A 19,611-nucleotide genomic window follows, 5' to 3' on the forward strand; every position below is an offset into this window, starting at 1 on the left:
TTTGTTGTTGCATTGTTGTGAAGTTTGTGCAGATTGCTGCGTTTAAGGCTTGTGGTTGAGTTTGGTTATAGTTTGAGAGGTGTGTGCAGAGGGATGGCTTGTGGTTGAGTTTGGTTATAGTTTGAGAGGTGTGTGCAGAGGGATGGAATTGTTAGTTAGTTGGTTAGTTGGCATTGCTGTCCTTGCAATTGTTGGATTCCATCTATGTCCGGTACATGCTAACAGTCACATTTCAATCTGGATGCCGCACAAGCTAGGTTCATAATTCTAAATGTGGTGCATGCTAAGAATCACATATGCTAACAATCACATTTCTGAAATTCCATCTAGGTGTGGTATTTGCTAACAATCATATTTCTATCTAGATGCAACGAGGGCCAAGCTTGAGAATTCCGTCTAAGTGTGGCACATGCTAACAATCACACTTCTGCCTAGATTTGGCGCAAAGCTTGAGAATTCCATCTAAGTGTGGCATATGCTAACAGTCACATTTCTGTCTAGATTTGGCGCAGTCTAAACTTGAGAAATTCCATCTAAGTGTGGCATATGCTAACAATCACATTTCTATCTAGATGCGACGCGGGCTAAGCTTGAGAATTCCATCTGAGTGTGACATATGCTAAGAATCACATTTCTGAAATTCCATCTAACTGTGGTATATGCTAACAATCACATTTCTGTCTAGATTTGGCACAGGCTGAACTTGAGAATTCCATCTAAGTGTGGCATATGCTAACAATGACATTTCTGTCTAGATTTGGCACAGGCTAAGCTTGAGAATTCATCTAAGTGTGGCATATGCTAACAATCACATTTCTGAAATTCCATCTAAGTGTGGTATATGCTAACAATCACACTTCTGCCTAGACTTGGTGCAAACTAAGCTTGAGAATTCCATGTAAGTGTGGCCCATGCCAACAATCACACTTCCGTCTAGACTTGGCGCAGACTAAACTTGAGAAATTCCATCTAAGTGTGGCATATGCTAACAATCATGTTTCTATCTAGATGCGACGCGGGCTAAGCTTGAGAATTCCATCTGAGTGTGGCATTTGCTAAGAATCACATTTCTGAAATTCCATCTAAGTGTGGTATATGCTAACAATGACATTTCTGTCTAGATTTGGCACAGGCTAGGCTTGAAAATTCATCTAAGTGTGGCATATGCTAACAATCACATTTCTGAAATTCCATCTGAGTGTGGCATATGCTAAGAATCACATTTCTGAAATTCCATCTAAGTGTGGTATATGCCAATAATCACATTTCTGTCTAGATTTGGCGCAGGCTAAGCTTGAGAATTCATCTAAGTGTGGCATATGCTAACAATCACATTTCTGAAATTCCATCTGAGTGTGGCATATGCTAACAATCACATTTCTGTCTAGATTTGGCGCAGGCTAAACTTGAGAATTCATCTAAGTGTGGCATATGCTAACAATCACATTTCTGAAATTCCATCTGAGTGTGGCATATGCTAACAATCACATTTCTGTCTAGATTTGGGGCAGGCTAAACTTGAGAATTCATCTAATTGTGGCATATGCTAACAATCACATTTCTGTTTAGATTTGGTGCAGGAAAAACTTGAGAATTCATCTAAGTGTGGCATATGCTAACAATCACATTTCTGAAATTCCATCTAAGTGTGGTATATGCTAACAATCACACTTCTGCCTAGACTTGGTGCAAACTAAGCTTGAGAATTCCATGTAAGTGTGGCCCATGCCAACAATCACACTTCCGTCTAGACTTGGCGCAGACTAAACTTGAGAAATTCCATCTAAGTGTTGCATATGCTAACTATCACATTTCTCAAATTCCATTTGAGTGTGGCATATGCTAACAATCACATTTCTGAAATTCCATCTAAGTGTGGTATATGCTAACAATCACACTTCTGCCTAGACTTGGTGCAAACTAAGCTTGAGAATTCCATGTAAATGTGGCCCATGCCAACAATCACACTTCCGTCTAGACTTGGCGCAGACTAAACTTGAGAAATTCCATCTAAGTGTTGCATATGCTAACAATCATGTTTCTATCTAGATGCGACGCGGGCTAAGCTTGAGAATTCCATCTGAGTGTGGCATTTGCTAAGAATCACATTTCTGAAATTCCATCTAAGTGTGGTATATGCTAACAATGACATTTCTGTCTAGATTTGGCGCAGGCTAAGCTTGAGAATTAATCTAAGTGTGGCATATGCTAACAATCACATTTATGAAATTCCATCTGAGTGTGGCATATGCTAAGAATCACATTTCTGAAATTCCATCTAAGTGTGGTATATGCCAACAATCACATTTCTGTCTAGATTTGGCGCAGGCTAAACTTGAGAATTCGTCTAAGTGCGGCATATGCTAACAATCACATTTCTGAAATTCCATCTGTGTGTGGAATATGCTAACAATCACATTTCTGTCTAGATTTGGGGCAGGCTAAACTTGAGAATTCATCTAAGTGTGGCATATGCTAACAATCACATTTCTGAAATTCCATCTGAGTGTGGCACATGCTAACAATCACACTTCTGCCTAGATTTGGCGCAAAGCTTGAGAATTCCATCTAAGTGTGGCATATGCTAACAATCACATTTCTGAAATTCCATCTGAGTGTGGCATATGCTAACAATCACATTTCTGAAATTCCATCTAAGTGTGGTATATGCTAACAATCACACTTCTGCCTAGACTTGGTGCAAACTAAGCTTGAGAATTCCATGTAAGTGTGGCCCATGCCAACAATCACACTTCCGTCTAGACTTGGCGCAGACTAAACTTGAGAAATTCCATCTAAGTGTGGCATATGCTAACAATCATGTTTCTATCTAGATGCGACGCGGGCTAAGCTTGAGAATTCCATCTGAGTGTGGCATTTGCTAAGAATCACATTTCTGAAATTCCATCTAAGTGTGGTATATGCTAACAATGACATTTCTGTCTAGATTTGGCACAGGCTAGGCTTGAAAATTCATCTAAGTGTGGCATATGCTAACAATCACATTTCTGAAATTCCATCTGAGTGTGGCATATGCTAAGAATCACATTTCTGAAATTCCATCTAAGTGTGGTATATGCCAATAATCACATTTCTGTCTAGATTTGGCGCAGGCTAAGCTTGAGAATTCATCTAAGTGTGGCATATGCTAACAATCACATTTCTGAAATTCCATCTGAGTGTGGCATATGCTAACAATCACATTTCTGTCTAGATTTGGCGCAGGCTAAACTTGAGAATTCATCTAAGTGTGGCATATGCTAACAATCACATTTCTGAAATTCCATCTGAGTGTGGCATATGCTAACAATCACATTTCTGTCTAGATTTGGGGCAGGCTAAACTTGAGAATTCATCTAATTGTGGCATATGCTAACAATCACATTTCTGTTTAGATTTGGTGCAGGAAAAACTTGAGAATTCATCTAAGTGTGGCATATGCTAACAATCACATTTCTGAAATTCCATCTAAGTGTGGTATATGCTAACAATCACACTTCTGCCTAGACTTGGTGCAAACTAAGCTTGAGAATTCCATGTAAGTGTGGCCCATGCCAACAATCACACTTCCGTCTAGACTTGGCGCAGACTAAACTTGAGAAATTCCATCTAAGTGTTGCATATGCTAACTATCACATTTCTCAAATTCCATTTGAGTGTGGCATATGCTAACAATCACATTTCTGAAATTCCATCTAAGTGTGGTATATGCTAACAATCACACTTCTGCCTAGACTTGGTGCAAACTAAGCTTGAGAATTCCATGTAAATGTGGCCCATGCCAACAATCACACTTCCGTCTAGACTTGGCGCAGACTAAACTTGAGAAATTCCATCTAAGTGTTGCATATGCTAACAATCATGTTTCTATCTAGATGCGACGCGGGCTAAGCTTGAGAATTCCATCTGAGTGTGGCATTTGCTAAGAATCACATTTCTGAAATTCCATCTAAGTGTGGTATATGCTAACAATGACATTTCTGTCTAGATTTGGCGCAGGCTAAGCTTGAGAATTAATCTAAGTGTGGCATATGCTAACAATCACATTTATGAAATTCCATCTGAGTGTGGCATATGCTAAGAATCACATTTCTGAAATTCCATCTAAGTGTGGTATATGCCAACAATCACATTTCTGTCTAGATTTGGCGCAGGCTAAACTTGAGAATTCGTCTAAGTGCGGCATATGCTAACAATCACATTTCTGAAATTCCATCTGTGTGTGGAATATGCTAACAATCACATTTCTGTCTAGATTTGGGGCAGGCTAAACTTGAGAATTCATCTAAGTGTGGCATATGCTAACAATCACATTTCTGAAATTCCATCTGAGTGTGGCACATGCTAACAATCACACTTCTGCCTAGATTTGGCGCAAAGCTTGAGAATTCCATCTAAGTGTGGCATATGCTAACAATCACATTTCTGAAATTCCATCTGAGTGTGGCATATGCTAAGAATCACATTTCTGAAATTCCATCTAAGTGTGGTATATGCCAACAATCACATTTCTGTCTAGATTTGGCGCAGGCTAAGCTTGAGAATTCATCTAAGTGTGGCATATGCTAACAATCACATTTCTGAAATTCCATCTGAATGTGGCATATGCTAACAATCACATTTCTGTCTAGATTTGGCGCAGGCTAAACTTGAGAATTCATCTAAGTGCGGCATATGCTAACAATCACATTTCTGAAATTCCATCTGTGTGTGGAATATGCTAACAATCACATTTCTGTCTAGATTTGGGGCAGGCTAAACTTGAGAATTCATCTAAGTGTGGCATATGCTAACAATCACATTTCTGAAATTCCATCTGAGTGTGGCATATGCTAACAATCACATTTCTGTCTAGATTTGGTGCAGGCTAAACTTGAGAATTCATCTAAGTGTGGCATATGCTAACAATCACATTTCTCAAATTCCATTTGAGTGTGGCATATGCTAACAATCACATTTCTGTCTAGATTTGGCGAAGGCTAAACTTGAGAATTCATCTGAGTGTGGCATATGCTAAGAATCACATTTCTGTCTAGATTTGGTGCTTCTATCTAAGAGTGGACATGCTAACATTCACAATTCTATCTAGGAGTGGGCATGTTAGTGTTATGGCACTCTATGTTATTGGTAGGTAAGATAGAGTGGCAGGGTTTTCTGGAGTAGAGTGATTGCTCTGCACCCCACCCATGCCACACTCATGGTTTTTTTAGTTGGTGTCTGTTGGCTGCTGGCTTCCTTGGCGTCCCCTGCGGACAACTGCAGACACATCTTGGCACTGCCAATGTCGGAGCCGCCCTTGGTCTTGGGGCCCTTCGCCGCGGGGGCTGCCGGGCAGAGGGCTGCCCTAGAAGGGTTCATGATATGTAGCCAGGAGACCAATCAGGGTGTCGGGGGGAGGGTTGGGAGGCGGCCTCTGGGCGTCGAAGAAGCGGAGATGGAAGCGTTTGCATGAATGCAGATAGCCGTGCTATTAAGCATGGTGTTTCTAAATAATATAGCGAGTGGGCAGCTGGTGGAGAGGGACTGGGCTCTGGGCACTCACCTGGGCATGGTTCATGGCGGCAATGGCGCGAATCACAATCCACTCCACAGGTCATTAGGCCTGTGTTTTCATGAAAGTTTGGGGCAGCAATCACGTCGGGAGGGAGGGAGGGAGGGAAGCGGCCTATAGGGGTCGGGTAAGCGGAGATGGAAGCATTCGCATGAATGCAGATAGCCGTGCTATTAAGCATGGTGTTTCTAAATAATATAGCGAGTGGGCAGCTGGTGGAGAGGGACTGGGCTCTGGGCACTCACCTGGGCATGGTTAATGGCGGCTTTAAACATATTTAAACATGGTTTAAATAGGTGAATGTTGCCATTTTAATCAGGAAACAGAAACACTTTAAACTGGGTTTGACAGCAAATTTTCAGATGCAGCTGTCAGTCAGTGAGGCCTGGATTCCTCTGACTGCACTGGAGAATCTATGATTTCAGAACTTTTCCTTTCAATAATTCACTGGGAAAATGACTGAATTTAGCGCCAAAACAGCACTTTGAAGGTTGCCATTGATTAGAAAGGAAGTGTAGGGTATTTTGTGTAGATTTAGGGCCCAGCTGTATTTTCTTACCGCCAAAAACAAAAATAATTTAGCAATAATCACTCCTTGCATTTAGATTGGGTTTGGTTTTATAATGGTATAGTGGCTATGCATTATTTCACTACACAGATACATTTGGTTGGTATACATTTCGTTGTGGTATAGTGGTGAGCATGATTTTCTGTTCAACTTGTGGTCCCCAATATACAAAACCCCCTTCTTCTTGCTTGGTCTGTTCATGTGATTACTAGAGAGACCTTGGGCCTACATTTTATGGATACCACCATTTTCACATAGAGTGCCGCTTATGGCTGTTATCACTAATTTATTTACATTAGTGAGACTATGTTTCCATGGAGTATTCACAATAACATGTGGTATTATCACTAATTTATTTACATTAGTGTGACTATGTTTCCATAGGCCTCTCTCTGCTGATTCATATATGCTCAGCAGACTATTGCATTATGTTCCACTCAGAAGCCACACACACGTACATACCCTGAGTGGAACCACTCACCCAGCTATTCATAATTTCTCATAACATTACTTCATCTGCATAGGAAGTTTGGCACATATATTACCTAATAACCTCCCCTTTTATTATGTGATATGTGCTAAATGCACCAGAGAAAGACAGAAGCAAAAATAAGAACCTTTACACAGGCTGTGATTTATAACAGTTTAATTTCAAAATAATACATTACCATCTTTGCGAGGCAGTCTTTTCTAGAATAAACATAAGCGAAACCAGTGCAAAAATACAAGGCATTTCATTATCTTTTGCAACAATTAAAAGAACAGTCATTTAGATGGCAACATCATAAATTGGCATTTGAACACAGGAGAATTCCCTATCGCTACACTGCCTGTCTAATATTAGATCATTCGTCCGGCAGTCACAGCAATCTCACTCCATTTGTATATTTACCAGCTATGTGTAGCTTTTCAGCACGCAAAGTCTCCTGGCTTGACGTTTTTGAGCAGTGACCCAGGGCTCTTTTTTCTTTCTTTAAAGCACCCAGCGAGAACATGCAGTTCTCAAGCCGGTGCCAAGTGACTAGGAAACCCCAGTCTCTGAAGGTCAGTGGTCCAGCTCCTCACAGCAGCAGAATGAAGACGACCTCACTGCAACTCCGCAAAAATGTCTTCTGCTTCCCCTTCTCCCCGAGCTGCTTCTGTTATAGCCCCTAAGGTGACGTGTCACCAATCAAAATACACAATAGTCTACCCTCCTTCCTCAACAATGGCTCACTTTTACAGTAAGAAACTGTATCTAACTGATTTCCTGCTATGCAAATTTTGTTTCCTGCAAAGACCGTGAACAGAGCAAAGAGAGAGAAAAAATAAAATCTGAACACACGTTTAAAATGAATCTCAGCCTGCCTCATTTTGCATATGAAGAACACATTATAATGTTAAGGAGTTAAAACCGTGTTAGTATTTGTTAATCAAGTTAATTAATTAAGTATCTAATGTTTCTCCTGTAATTGAGGCATTTCAGGTGAGAAAAAAATTGTGTGCTTTTAAACTAATTATTGAGAAAAATGGTGTGCTTTAACATAAATATCCTGTCTTCATATACCTGTCCATATGTTACCCTGGCAACAAATGGCTTGCTGTACCACATTACAGCAATACTGCGATGCCATGCAGTGGCGCTGTACTCCAAAACACACTAAATTAACTGTGATCCCATGCAGTGGTGCTGCACTCCAAAACATGCTAAATTATACTAGATAACCTCCTTTTTCTGAGAATTTGGCCATGGTCCAAGTCACAATTGGAAGAAACCCAACTTGCTCCCTTTCTTCTTTTAAAATGCATCAATTCAATAAAATGAATATTCAAGTGTGGAAAAAAAATAAAAGATCATTGTTCAATCATCATAATATCAACATTCATCTCTGAGTCCATCATTTCTTACAAAATATTTTACATATTTGTTACCAATTGAAGTGTCCATAGTCCAGTGTCTCACTTTTATACTTGAAGTCAATCACAAAACAATAAAATAAAACAAATAGTTAAAATAAAGAATTAACATAACAGATTAAAATAATTAATTAAAATAATAAATACGTGAAACTCCATACTCCAGGACATTTGTCTGCCTCTGATATGGCCCGACCAGCGGTGTCACATCATTTGGTTCATTCGGGTACTCATTCATCCTGGCACTCTTGGATGCTTTTTCATAGGAGTCATCTCTCTTGGCATCCCGGTTACTCTGTCTTCACCTCCACCCAGAGGCTGGCATCTAGGGGACTCCAGGACTCCATCATCTCCTGTGTCCTCCAGTCCCGTAACCTCCACGCCAAAATGTGTTAATATTCTAAATCAAATAGAAAAGAAACAAATTAAGTACATAGCATAATACTAACTTCACCCTTTTGCCAAAAATAAAACATGCTTTGCAAAACATTTCACCCTTTTCCTCTCGCTTTCTGAAATTAAGCACATGTTAAAGAGAAAACAAACATACATAAAATAGCATTCAACATTTAATACATTTTCATTTTGCAAACCAACTCTACTAATTTCAGCTTCCATTTTTTTTACCTATATACATATGATCAATCACCTCTATTTTATTTCTCTGCTGATGCTCTCTGACTAAACCCATTTACCTTACCTTCTTTTATATATTCAAGGGACTTTATCTGTTTCTACACGCTCAAGTCTTTTAATTTCGTGTCTGGGGTGCAAGGGTTTAATTTGGTTTACATGAACAAACTGTTTCACCTTCATTTTTCAAAATTTTATAAACCACAGGAGAGACCTTATCTATAATTCGAAATGGCCCCTGCCAGGCTGCTATACATTTGGAATGTTTCTGTTTACCTTTTCCAAAATGAAATTTATACACCTGATCGCCCACACAATATTCTTTCACTGATGTCTTTTTATCATAATATGACTTTGCACTGTCAGCAGCTCTTTCTAGATTACGCTGTACAAAAGCAAATGCATATTGTAAATGCCTCCTCAGTTCATCAATGTATTCATGAACTGTGGATGCGCTCACAAGTGTTTGCTTAGGTGTTCTGTATAGCAGGTGTTGTGGTAACACCATTTTCCTACCTGTCAAAACCTCATGGGGGCTAACACCTGTTGCTTTGGCAGGAGTTGATCTGATTGCCATTAAAACCAAAGGTAAACGTAAATCCCAGCTGGAACCTGCTTCTACTACAAATTTCTTTAATATGTCCACAACAGACCTATTACAGCGTTCAACTCCCCCTGAAGAAGCTGCCCGATATGCAATATGTAATTTTCTTTCACACCCAGTATTTGCCATACCTTACTCATTAGAGCACTTGTAAAATGACTTCCTCTGTCTGATTCGATTCTTTGTGGTAACCCAAACCTTGAAAACACATGATTCACCAGTAATGTAGCTACTGTTTGCTCACTACAATCTGGTGCAGGAATACACTCAATCCATTTCAACATCAAACACACCACACTCAAAATATAACGGTTCCCCCTGCTCGACCTCTTTAGAGACCCTACGTAGTCTATTTGCAAATCTGACCATGGAAGAGTCAAGCCTCTTTTCATTAATGGACTCTATGCATTGATGAAGCTGGTTTGAATTGGGCATATACTAGACATCCTCTAATATATAATTCCACATCTTGGGACATATGTGGCCAGTAAGCATAAGCTTTTAGTATTTCCAATGTTTTTTGTGAACCTCTGTGGCCTGCAGTTATTGCATCATGTGCATGGTGTAGCATTAACCCTCTGAATGAAAGGGGTACCACCCACTATATATGTCCTGTTATGGACTCGCTAATCATGAGTCCATCCTGTAGTCTAATTTGTTTTTCATTCTTTAATAGCACCCTCAACTCTTCTTTTCCCGTGCAATCATTTTCTGTTAAAGGGTTTTGTTCAGGATCTATGAAATGATTATAATAGATTCCCAGGATTCGATCATCCTTTTGTGCCTGAATAAGATCTTGATCTGGTGTATCATAACTCCATTGTACTACTGGTTGATCTACCTCCTTTGATGCTTTAGAACGTGTTACTGCATCAATTTGTATTTCACCAAGTAAATGTTCAATAGGTAGCAATTCTCCCATCACAGCCCCAATTTTAGCCAGGTGATCTGCCTTATCATTCCCCTCCTTATCCTCTCCTGGAGTTTTTAAATGCCCACAAATTTTCCTCCAGTATATAGTTAAGTCATTCTCTGACACCAATTTGTCTATGGCTTGTATCATTTGTCCATGTTTAAGCGGATTTTTGTTGTATGTAATCATGCCTCTCGCTTTCCAGCCAGGTAAATATTCCACAAAGCTATTTCGTGCATAGTCAGAATCAGTCAACAGGACAATTTCACTAAATTTATTATCAACTGCAGTAGCAATTGCTTTATAAATGGCTGCCAGTTCTGCTACTTGACTGCTCCTAGCTCCAATTCTCATCCCTATACTGGGGACGCCTTCACATTTCAACCAGACATTTTCTATTCCTGACACTAAGGGGGTAATTCATAGAATTTAGCACACAAGTGGCGCAGGCGGCTGGCGAATCTCTGCGGCAGCCGCGTGTGCTAAAATCCATTTCCGCGCACAGCGTATTCATAGATTTCAGCTACCAAAACCAGCCGTGGCGCACAGTGGCGCAGCGACCCTGCAGCAGCGCTAGTTACGCCCCCAAGAACGCCCCTCGTGCAGGTAAAAGCTATCAAAATCCCCAATCCAGCGCAAAGGGCTGCGCTAACCCTGTACCCGCACGGCAAGTGTACGTGTATTACTGGGGTTCGCGGGAAGTTTCACACGTGATTGGCCCTGTGCACGCGTGGTACGTGTATTTCAGGGGTGCGCGGGAAGTTTCACACATGATTTTTGAAGGGTATGTGTATTACAGGGGTGCGCGGGAAGTTTCACACGTGATTTCAGCAGGGTACGAGTATTTGAGGGGTGAGCGGGAAGTTACACACGCAATTTCAGCAGGGTATGTGTATTACAGGGGTGCGCGGGAAGTTTCACATGCAATTTCAGCAGAGTATGTGTATTTCAGGGGTGCACATGAAGTTTTACACGCAATTTCAGCAGGGTACGTGTATTTCAGGGGTGCACGGGAAGTTTAACAGGCGATTGGCCTGGGTACGTGTATTTCAGGGGTGCACGGGAAATTTCACACGCGATAGGCCCTGTGCAAGTGGGGTAAGTGTATAACTGGGGTTCGCGTGAAGTTTCACACACGATTGGAGCATGGTACGTGTATTACGGTGTTCGTGGGAAGTTTCACACGCAATTTCAGAAGGGTACGTGTATTTCAGTGTTGTGCTGGAAGTTTTACACGCAATTTGTATTGCAGTGTTGTGCTGGAAGTTTTACACGCAATTTGGCAGTGTGGGTCCTCCCAGGTGTTCCCTGTACACCCTCCACGGCCCCTGCAGGCAGCCCTCACCACAGGGGACTACCCTGCACCCCTGGTCATGTCCCGCAGGCAGCCCACCCAACATGGGCATGCCCCCCAGCAAAGCCACATGTCTTCTTGCACTACTGATTACCAACTCATGTCCCCTTGCACCCCCACCTCCCAGCAGTGCAGGGCACCTGCCAGCAGGACCCCACTCATGTCCCACTCATGTCCCCCTGCACCCCCACCCCCACCCCCCAGCAGTGCAGGGCACCTGCCAGCAGGCCCCCACTCATGACCCCTTGCACCCCCACCCCCCATCAGTGCAGGGCACCTGCCAGCAGGCCCCCACTCATGTCCCCTTGCACCCCCACCGCCCAGCAGTGCGGGGCACCTGCCAGCAGGCCCCCACTCATGGTCCCTTGCACCCCCACCCCCCATCAGTGCAGGGCACCTGCCAGCAGGCCCCCACTCATGTCCCCTTGCACCCCCACCACCCAGCAGTTCAGGGCACCTGCCAGCAGGCCCCCACTCATGTCCCACTCATGTCCCCCTGCACCCCCACCCCCCAGCAGTGCAGGGTACCTGCCAGCAGGCCCCACTCATGTCCCCTGGCACCCCCACCCCCCAGCAGTGCAGGGCACCTGCCAGCAGGCCCCCACTCATGTCCCACTCATGTCCCCCTGCTCCCAGGTCATGACGATCCTCAATCATGGCCATTATGGCCAGCCTCCCCAGCCCAAAAACACAACCAAGTATTGCATCCACCCACAAAGAAAAGGCAATTACATGATACAACCCCAATGGCAAGTATGTAAATGAACACATGTCCGTCACACACACACAATGGTTGCAAGTGAATGTGAAAACCCATATCATGACATGCATGAAACCAATGAGATAATACCACACATCGAAGTATGAAGAAAAACATGTATTAAACACAACATGAATGTGATGAAAATCAAACAAACAACAATGGTAATAAAAAAAAGAAAAGCTGCATGTCCCTTAAAAACTGAAAAACAAGAAATCATAATCCAAAGAAATCCAAAGGAAATGGTGTCCAAAGTCACAGTCCAACAAAGCAAATCCAAGGGAAAAAAGAAAAGTGAAAACCATTGCTCCATCGTGAAATAAAAAAAAAGAGAAGAATCCAATGGTGAACTATATACAGATGAACAATCCAGGCTCCATGAGCCCAACTGAAGAAATGAAACCTATCAAAAATACTACCTAATAAAAAACTACATACAGAAACGTGGTGCTTTGTCCAAGCGCAACCAAAATAAAGAAAAAACAAAAGGAAACCTAACACTATCTAACTATATACAAAGGCGGCGGGCAAGTCCAGCGGCTTACTCTTTGGTGTCCCGGGCCAGGGCATCATCGAACTCCATGTCGATGTCCCGGAGGCGGGCCTCTGCCCTGGCCCCGAGGTCTCGCAGGGAGGCACTCATGGCCTACTCCAACTCCCTGCGAGTTGCCTCGAGGCACTCTGCCCGCCTCAACGCCCGATGCATGGAGTTCTCAGCCCTGACCATCGTGAGCCGCGCCTCTTCCGCCCGCCGCCGCTCTGCACCTATCTGCTGGCCCAACCGCAGCCACACGGAAGACACTCCCATTCCTGGGTCCTCCTGCCCTATGGCCGATGCCTGCCCCTCCGATGTTGATGGCCCCGAGCCATCATTGCTCCAACCTACAGCCTGCTTCTGCTGCTGCTGTCCATGTACCCTGTCCGATGGTGCCTGCACATCCTCCATCTGCTGGTCTCCAGTTGTGTTGTCCACCCCTGCTGGAAAGCCAACTCCCGACTGTGGCAGGGATGGGATCTCCACCAAGCTGGCTGTGTTGGTCAGCCAGGTCCACAGGGGGCCCTGGTGGAATCTGGGCCAGAAGACGATGTGGAGAACGACCGGCGCATAACCTCCAGAGAGGAGGAGAGGTCCGCCAGAGTGCGCGTCACATGTAAGAACCCACCGACCAGGGCCCCTCCCAGCAGTGCCACGTCATGACGCTGCTCTTCGTAATGGCGTGCGTTCTCCGCCCAGGAACAACGCATGTCATCACGAATGTCACGTGCGTTGCCCACTAGGACGGATCCCATACGTCGCGGGACCCCTCACCCGCAGTTAGTGGAGAGGCAGGTGATATGGCACTCTCCCCTACCTGCGGACGGGCCTGGGACAGGGCCTCCCTGCTGGTGCATGATGGTGCAGTCACAGGGTCAAGGACAGCGACATTCACAGGCCCCTCTGCGGTGACCTGTGCTGCCTCCTGTCCCTGCCCCTGCACTGCACCACTAGCACCAGTGGAATCCCCACCTCCAGACCCCGTCTCTGTCCCTTGCATGGCCTCCTTCTCCACCAAACCCCCCAATGACCTGGATGACTCCATGCCATCTTCCTCCATCGGGCCCTGTGGGGTCTCAGCTGCCCCTCTGCTGCCGAGGAGTCCAACTCCAACCTCTGCCTCTCGGTCCTACCCTCGGCAGCTGCGGCCTGGGATGCAGAACCGGACTCCTCACTCCCCGACGAGATCACAACCTGGGAGGGGAGCCGGACCTTGTGTCTCCGGCTAGCGGTGCGATCCCTGCCGCTGGGCTCCACAGCACCCTCTCCGCCCTCTTCATCAGTTGATGCTGCAGACAGGGAGAGATAGGAGACAGGCATCAGGGCACTGTACAATGGAATGATACACACATGACAGTTCCACATGAGTGGCAGTGTCAAACTTCAGACATGGCATCACAATCCCCAACATATATGTCATTTGAAATCTCACACATGAGCTATTCCACAGCCATATCCCAACGGCCAGCACCATCCATACACATACAACAGCATGAGCAGCCAAAGGTGAGCCAGACATCACATGAAACACAGGGAGTACACTATACATGCACACACGCCACCACACTTACATGCATGTGTACACCTCCACCAACTGTCACAGTGATGAGATCGGCATCCATGTCACATCTGGCAATCAGCCTTCTACATATCAGTGTCACATGCATCCATGATGCATCACTGTTGCACCCTTGTCAAATACACACACATGCACATGTACATGGTGCAGATACATGCAGCTGGAACCAACATCCATGTGTGACACCATTACCATGCCAACTTACATACACAGTCATTCAAACATGTGTGCTCACACATATGCATTTGGCCTGCATTCTTACCCACACATACACCATCCATGTGTCTCACACATGAGAGGACTCACATGTGTTAGCCTCACGGCCCTATACATACACATCCATACATGGCCCTACAAAACCACATGTGCAACCTGCACACTACTGGAACACCACCACATGCACAGCTTCCAATCAGTATGCATGTACACTTACCGCTCGACTCCAGACGGGTCTGCCTCTCAAGGACCTGGACGTGGAGTGCAGGGCATATGCGTTCCAGGACCTTCATCTGGTGTTCAGACAGGAAGCCCCGGCGCCCCTTAGCATCCGCTGCCTTCAAGAGGCGCCGCGCCTTGTTGAGGTTCCTGGACCTGAAGTCCTCCCAGCGCTTCTTGACATGTTGGAATTTGCGGACTGCCACCCCCTCGGCGTTGATGGCAGTCAAGATGTCCCTCCAGATCCTGGTCCATCCTTCCTTGTCGGCGTGCAAACTTCCGAAGAGGGCATCATACTGCCCCAGGACTTGCTCCACCAGGACACCAACTTCGGTGGCAGTGAAGCTGGTGGCCCTCTGCCTCTCTGACTGGGGGTTGCCAGTGGTCTCAGATGGTGGTGTGCGCGACATGGCAACCCCAGAGGCAGGTGTGGGTGGGCAACTGGGTCCTGGGGCTGGGCTGTGGAGCGATGGTATCCCAGTCGGGAGTCTTCAGTTCCAGCAGGGGTGGTCACAGCAACTGCACCCCTGGCTGATGTGCAGGCAGCAAATAGCAGGGCCACTGGGCAGCAGGCAGGCAGCAGCAGCAGATGGCAGGTGGGAGCATGCTCGGGGCTCATGGGGGCAGGAAAATGGCCTTCAGGGCAGGAGCGTGGTCTTCTGTGTATTTTCGCGTGGCCAGCTTGATACTGAGTGATTTGGCACGTGAAAATCTTGCACGTCAGCGTGTAATTCGAGGAAAGACCCTTAGCACGTGAGCACGTCAGCGATTTCATTGGACCAAAGGCCCTTTGCGTGTAAGCGCTTCTGTGACGTGAGGCGCGGAGGCATGCGCTGCCGTTTCCCCCGTGACGTGGGCATAGTGGATTAGCACACGTGCGTGAAAAAAATGCAAGTCCCCGTATGAATGCGTGTAATCCAAGGAAAGGACCTACGCACGTAAGTGACTTGACACACGTGGGCGTTTCCCTAAGCATGGTTTAAAGGTGAGCGGGGCCAGCAGTTCGCTGTACGTGCCTTTCGTGGAGACCGACGTGTGTTGCTTCTTCGTTATTGTTTTTCGCGCGCCATCACAACTTCACAGCTATCAAGGACGTATCTCTTCTTTTGGCGGGGGTATTGGCTACGCATGTTTTTCTGCATCGTGCTAGTCAGACGGTGAGTCGCGCATGCTATTTTTCCCACTGTGGGTGCCCCTGTGTATCACACCGTTTTTGATGTCATAGTAGCCTGCGTGTCCCTCGCGTATGCATTTTTTGCGTTACTGGGTGCCACCGCGTACTGCAGGAGGTTGATTCCACGCACGTAGGCTGCAGGGTTGCGTGCACGGTTTTCCAGCAGTTTTGGGGTGCCTGAGCGTAGCGTGACCCGTCACTGCATCACCGGGGTCACATACAGCCTTGCAGGTGCAGGGGGGCTGTTAACATCTTGCTTCCCACCCCCTTCACCCCAATTGCCCAGGTCAATTGTGGTGTACACCTCCCATTGGCACTACTCCATCTGTGCCGGCACTACTACATCTGTGCCATGGTTGGGAGGACACCAAAGGTGAGGGGCGCCTCAGTTGGGCGTACTCCTCGTGTTGGGCGTGGTCAGGGATGTGGCCGGGATGACCAGGGAGTTGGGGGACTCCAGGGTGTCCAGGGCAGCTGCAGAGGGGGAAGAGGCAGGGGTGCGCCACTTGAGCATGATGTCGTGCCATGTGTCGGTGCAGTCATGCCACCACCCCCTGTGGTTCCGGGAGATGCATCTGGCACTGGCACCCTTGTGACCCGGCAGTCCGTTCCATCGACTGCCACGGGCCCAAGGGTAGTGGTAGCTGAGGTGCAGCTGTGGACACCACCACCTAGGCTCAGGGTCTGCCAGCGCAGCCTGTGTTGGAACTGGACGAGCCCTTGGAAGATTTCCAACAGGCCAGGAGGGAAACCGTAGGGGCACGCAGGGCTTACCTGACCAAGACACAAGTCCCTGGGGCTGTTATGTCATCTGCTGCCCCAAACAGCCGGGTGTTGGCAAGTGCAGGGGCAGATGCACCCAACAACACCCCGGTTGTGAGTCTGCCAACCAGGGCAGTTGCGGTCAATGACCCTGCCACAGCAGATGTTGCTGCGCAGGGTCCATTAGAGGGCACCCAGCTGCCACTGACAGAAGTCAGGCCTTTGGTCGTCCCTCCACCTGCCACTCCCTTGGCTCAATCTACCAAACCCACTGGCCATACTGGTCAGGACGGCATTAGCCTGCCAGGGTCTGAGCCACATTCCAAGAGGAGGAAGGTTGCACCTGCAGAACAGGCTGGGACCTCACACACAGCCATGACCTCCTGCATGTCGAGGAAGAAGCCTTTCTGCAACCAGGAACTGGACTTCCTCGTGGGCTACGTGCGGGGCCACAGCCGTGACATGCTAGTGGGTGCCAATACTCAGACTACGGCTGCCCAACATGATACCCACTGGAAGCACGTCACAGAAAATGTCAGTGCATTCGGCCATGAAGTGCGCATGGCGCAAGAGTGCAAAAAGCGTTGAAATCACATCAAACACAGCGCTAAGGCTAAGCGTGCCTCAAATTACAACTTGACTCTGGTGACTGGCGGTGGGCCTGCACCAGAGGAGGAAGTCCTCACTCCGCATGAGTCACTTGTTGCGGAGTTCATACCATCTGAATCGGTTGAAGGAGTGGGAGAGATGCCGGACTTTGATGCCCAGTCTAGTGAGTGTCGATGCGTGTGTGTTGATGACGTGTGTGTTTTACTTGTGGGATGTGTTGTGCATGATTTCCACTACATGTGAGGTGTACATGGTTCGGATGTGCAAGTAATGCAATGCTTCCGTGATGCATGTCTGCTCTGCTGGATGGTGGACATGTGGAGCAGAAGGGGACTGTCGGCATCAACACTATTGCACCCTACTCACATGCTGGTTACCAGTATGACCCTCCAGTCCATGTCCCAACTCACTGGCCCTTCTGCATGTAGCGTGGGGTGACCTTCCTCTCAGCCCAGGCATGATGTCATAGCATGACTGATGTGCATGTGTCCTCTGCCTGCATGTGGGTACTCCATGTAGGCATGCTCCCTTGCCCCTCCACCCCCCGCTCTGCACCCCAATTCCACCTTTGCACTGGTCTGCTTCAATATTGCTGTTGGGTACTTCCCTGTTAATGCGTCCTGTGTACATGCTAACTTCCCGCAACCAATCTGCCAGTCATATGCTGTGTGGTACAGCCTTAGTTCTTGATGCAGGGTATCTCACTTGTACTGTGCAGAGGTCAGATGCCCCGCAGGGACATGAGAGCCCATTCATGCTCCATGTGCATTGCACGCATGCCCCTATGTGTCCTTGATGGATGATCACTGTAATACATGTCCTGGGTGACATACATTGCATGGCATTTCATCAGCCTTCCCATGTCTACTGTGGCTCAGTACTGCGTTGCACACATGTTTAGGGTCTGACAATCTGGGTGGGTCACAGGCCTCAGCCTGTTTAATGGCCAATGACTCTGTCCAACTGGTATAGTGTCCTCTTCACACGTGGGTGGTACCCAGACGTTTCATCATGTGTCCTGCTTACTGTCCCACCATCATTTGCAGTGTTGTCACTTGACTCACATGAAGCTGTTGATGCTAGTCAACACTGCCTGTCAATGCACAGGTCTATGGTCATCCTTTTGATAACATGCTAGGCATCCATGCTTTTGCACTTGGGTGGAGGGGTGCTTTGCTTGTAGATATGCTAACCATTGAATGCACATTGCACGTGATGCCTGAAGTTGATCTTGCACTGCCTTCACATTTTCTGACACACACCATGAAGTGCTTGTACATGTAGGTAGTGAGTAACATACACATTGGCTGCACTGCATAGACCCACTTCAATGCAAACTGCCACCTTTCAACAGGTCTGATCACAGAAGAAATTCCAAGTTGACCCAGCATGCATGCCAGGTTCTATTTTGTGTGTCACATGTCTGTCTGATGTTGTCGGTGTGTGTGTGTGTTGTGTGCTTCTGACATGTGTAGTGACCTTTTTTCTCTCTATTTTTCAGATGATGACGCAATGGAGCCGGAGGATGGTGTTGTCATGCCAGGCACAGGGTTGGTATCACTGCATCAACCCGGCACAAGTGGGGGTCGTGGGGTGGCAGGCCACGAAAACCCCCAAGTGCTACAGGCCATCTTGCCTCTGGCTGCCTATGAGTCCAGCCCTGATGACGACTCTGACGTCCATGTTGAGTTGGATGTGCATCAGGTCCATGTGTAAGGGGTGAGTTATTCTGATGTGGACGCTCCTCTGTCCACGACACCTGCACTGAGGGGTCAGACAGTCTTTGAACCTCCACCCGTGGTGCATCGGGACGCCGGGTCACCCTCCACACCAGTCACTGATGTGCCTGGGACGGTGTGCAGTCATAATGTCGAAAATAAAAAGTCGAATGACAAAAATGTCGGAAAAAAAATGTCGAAAAAAAAAGTCGAATCTATTATTTTTTTTATTTATGTTTTTTTTGGGTTTGGTAAGTATAAAAAATGGGTAAAATAAAAAATAAATGGGGGGTTAGTGGGGAACCCCCATTTCGAAAAAAAAACGTATTGAAAAAAATGCGACTTTTTTTGACATTTTTTTTTCGACTTATGACATTCAACATTTTTGTTTTCGACCAAATGACTATAAACCGCTGTATACTGAGTGGGAGCAAGACATGACTGCCAATTCAGAACGGCAGGGGGCAGCAATGGAGAACATCGCTGAGAGCATGGAGCGTGTGGCGCATCCGTGCTCCCC

The sequence above is a fragment of the Ambystoma mexicanum genome, chromosome 1p, assembly GCF_040938575.1.
Source record: "Ambystoma mexicanum isolate Mex_15411 chromosome 1p, UKY_AmexF1_1, whole genome shotgun sequence".
Taxonomy (NCBI): Eukaryota; Metazoa; Chordata; class Amphibia; order Caudata; family Ambystomatidae; genus Ambystoma; species Ambystoma mexicanum.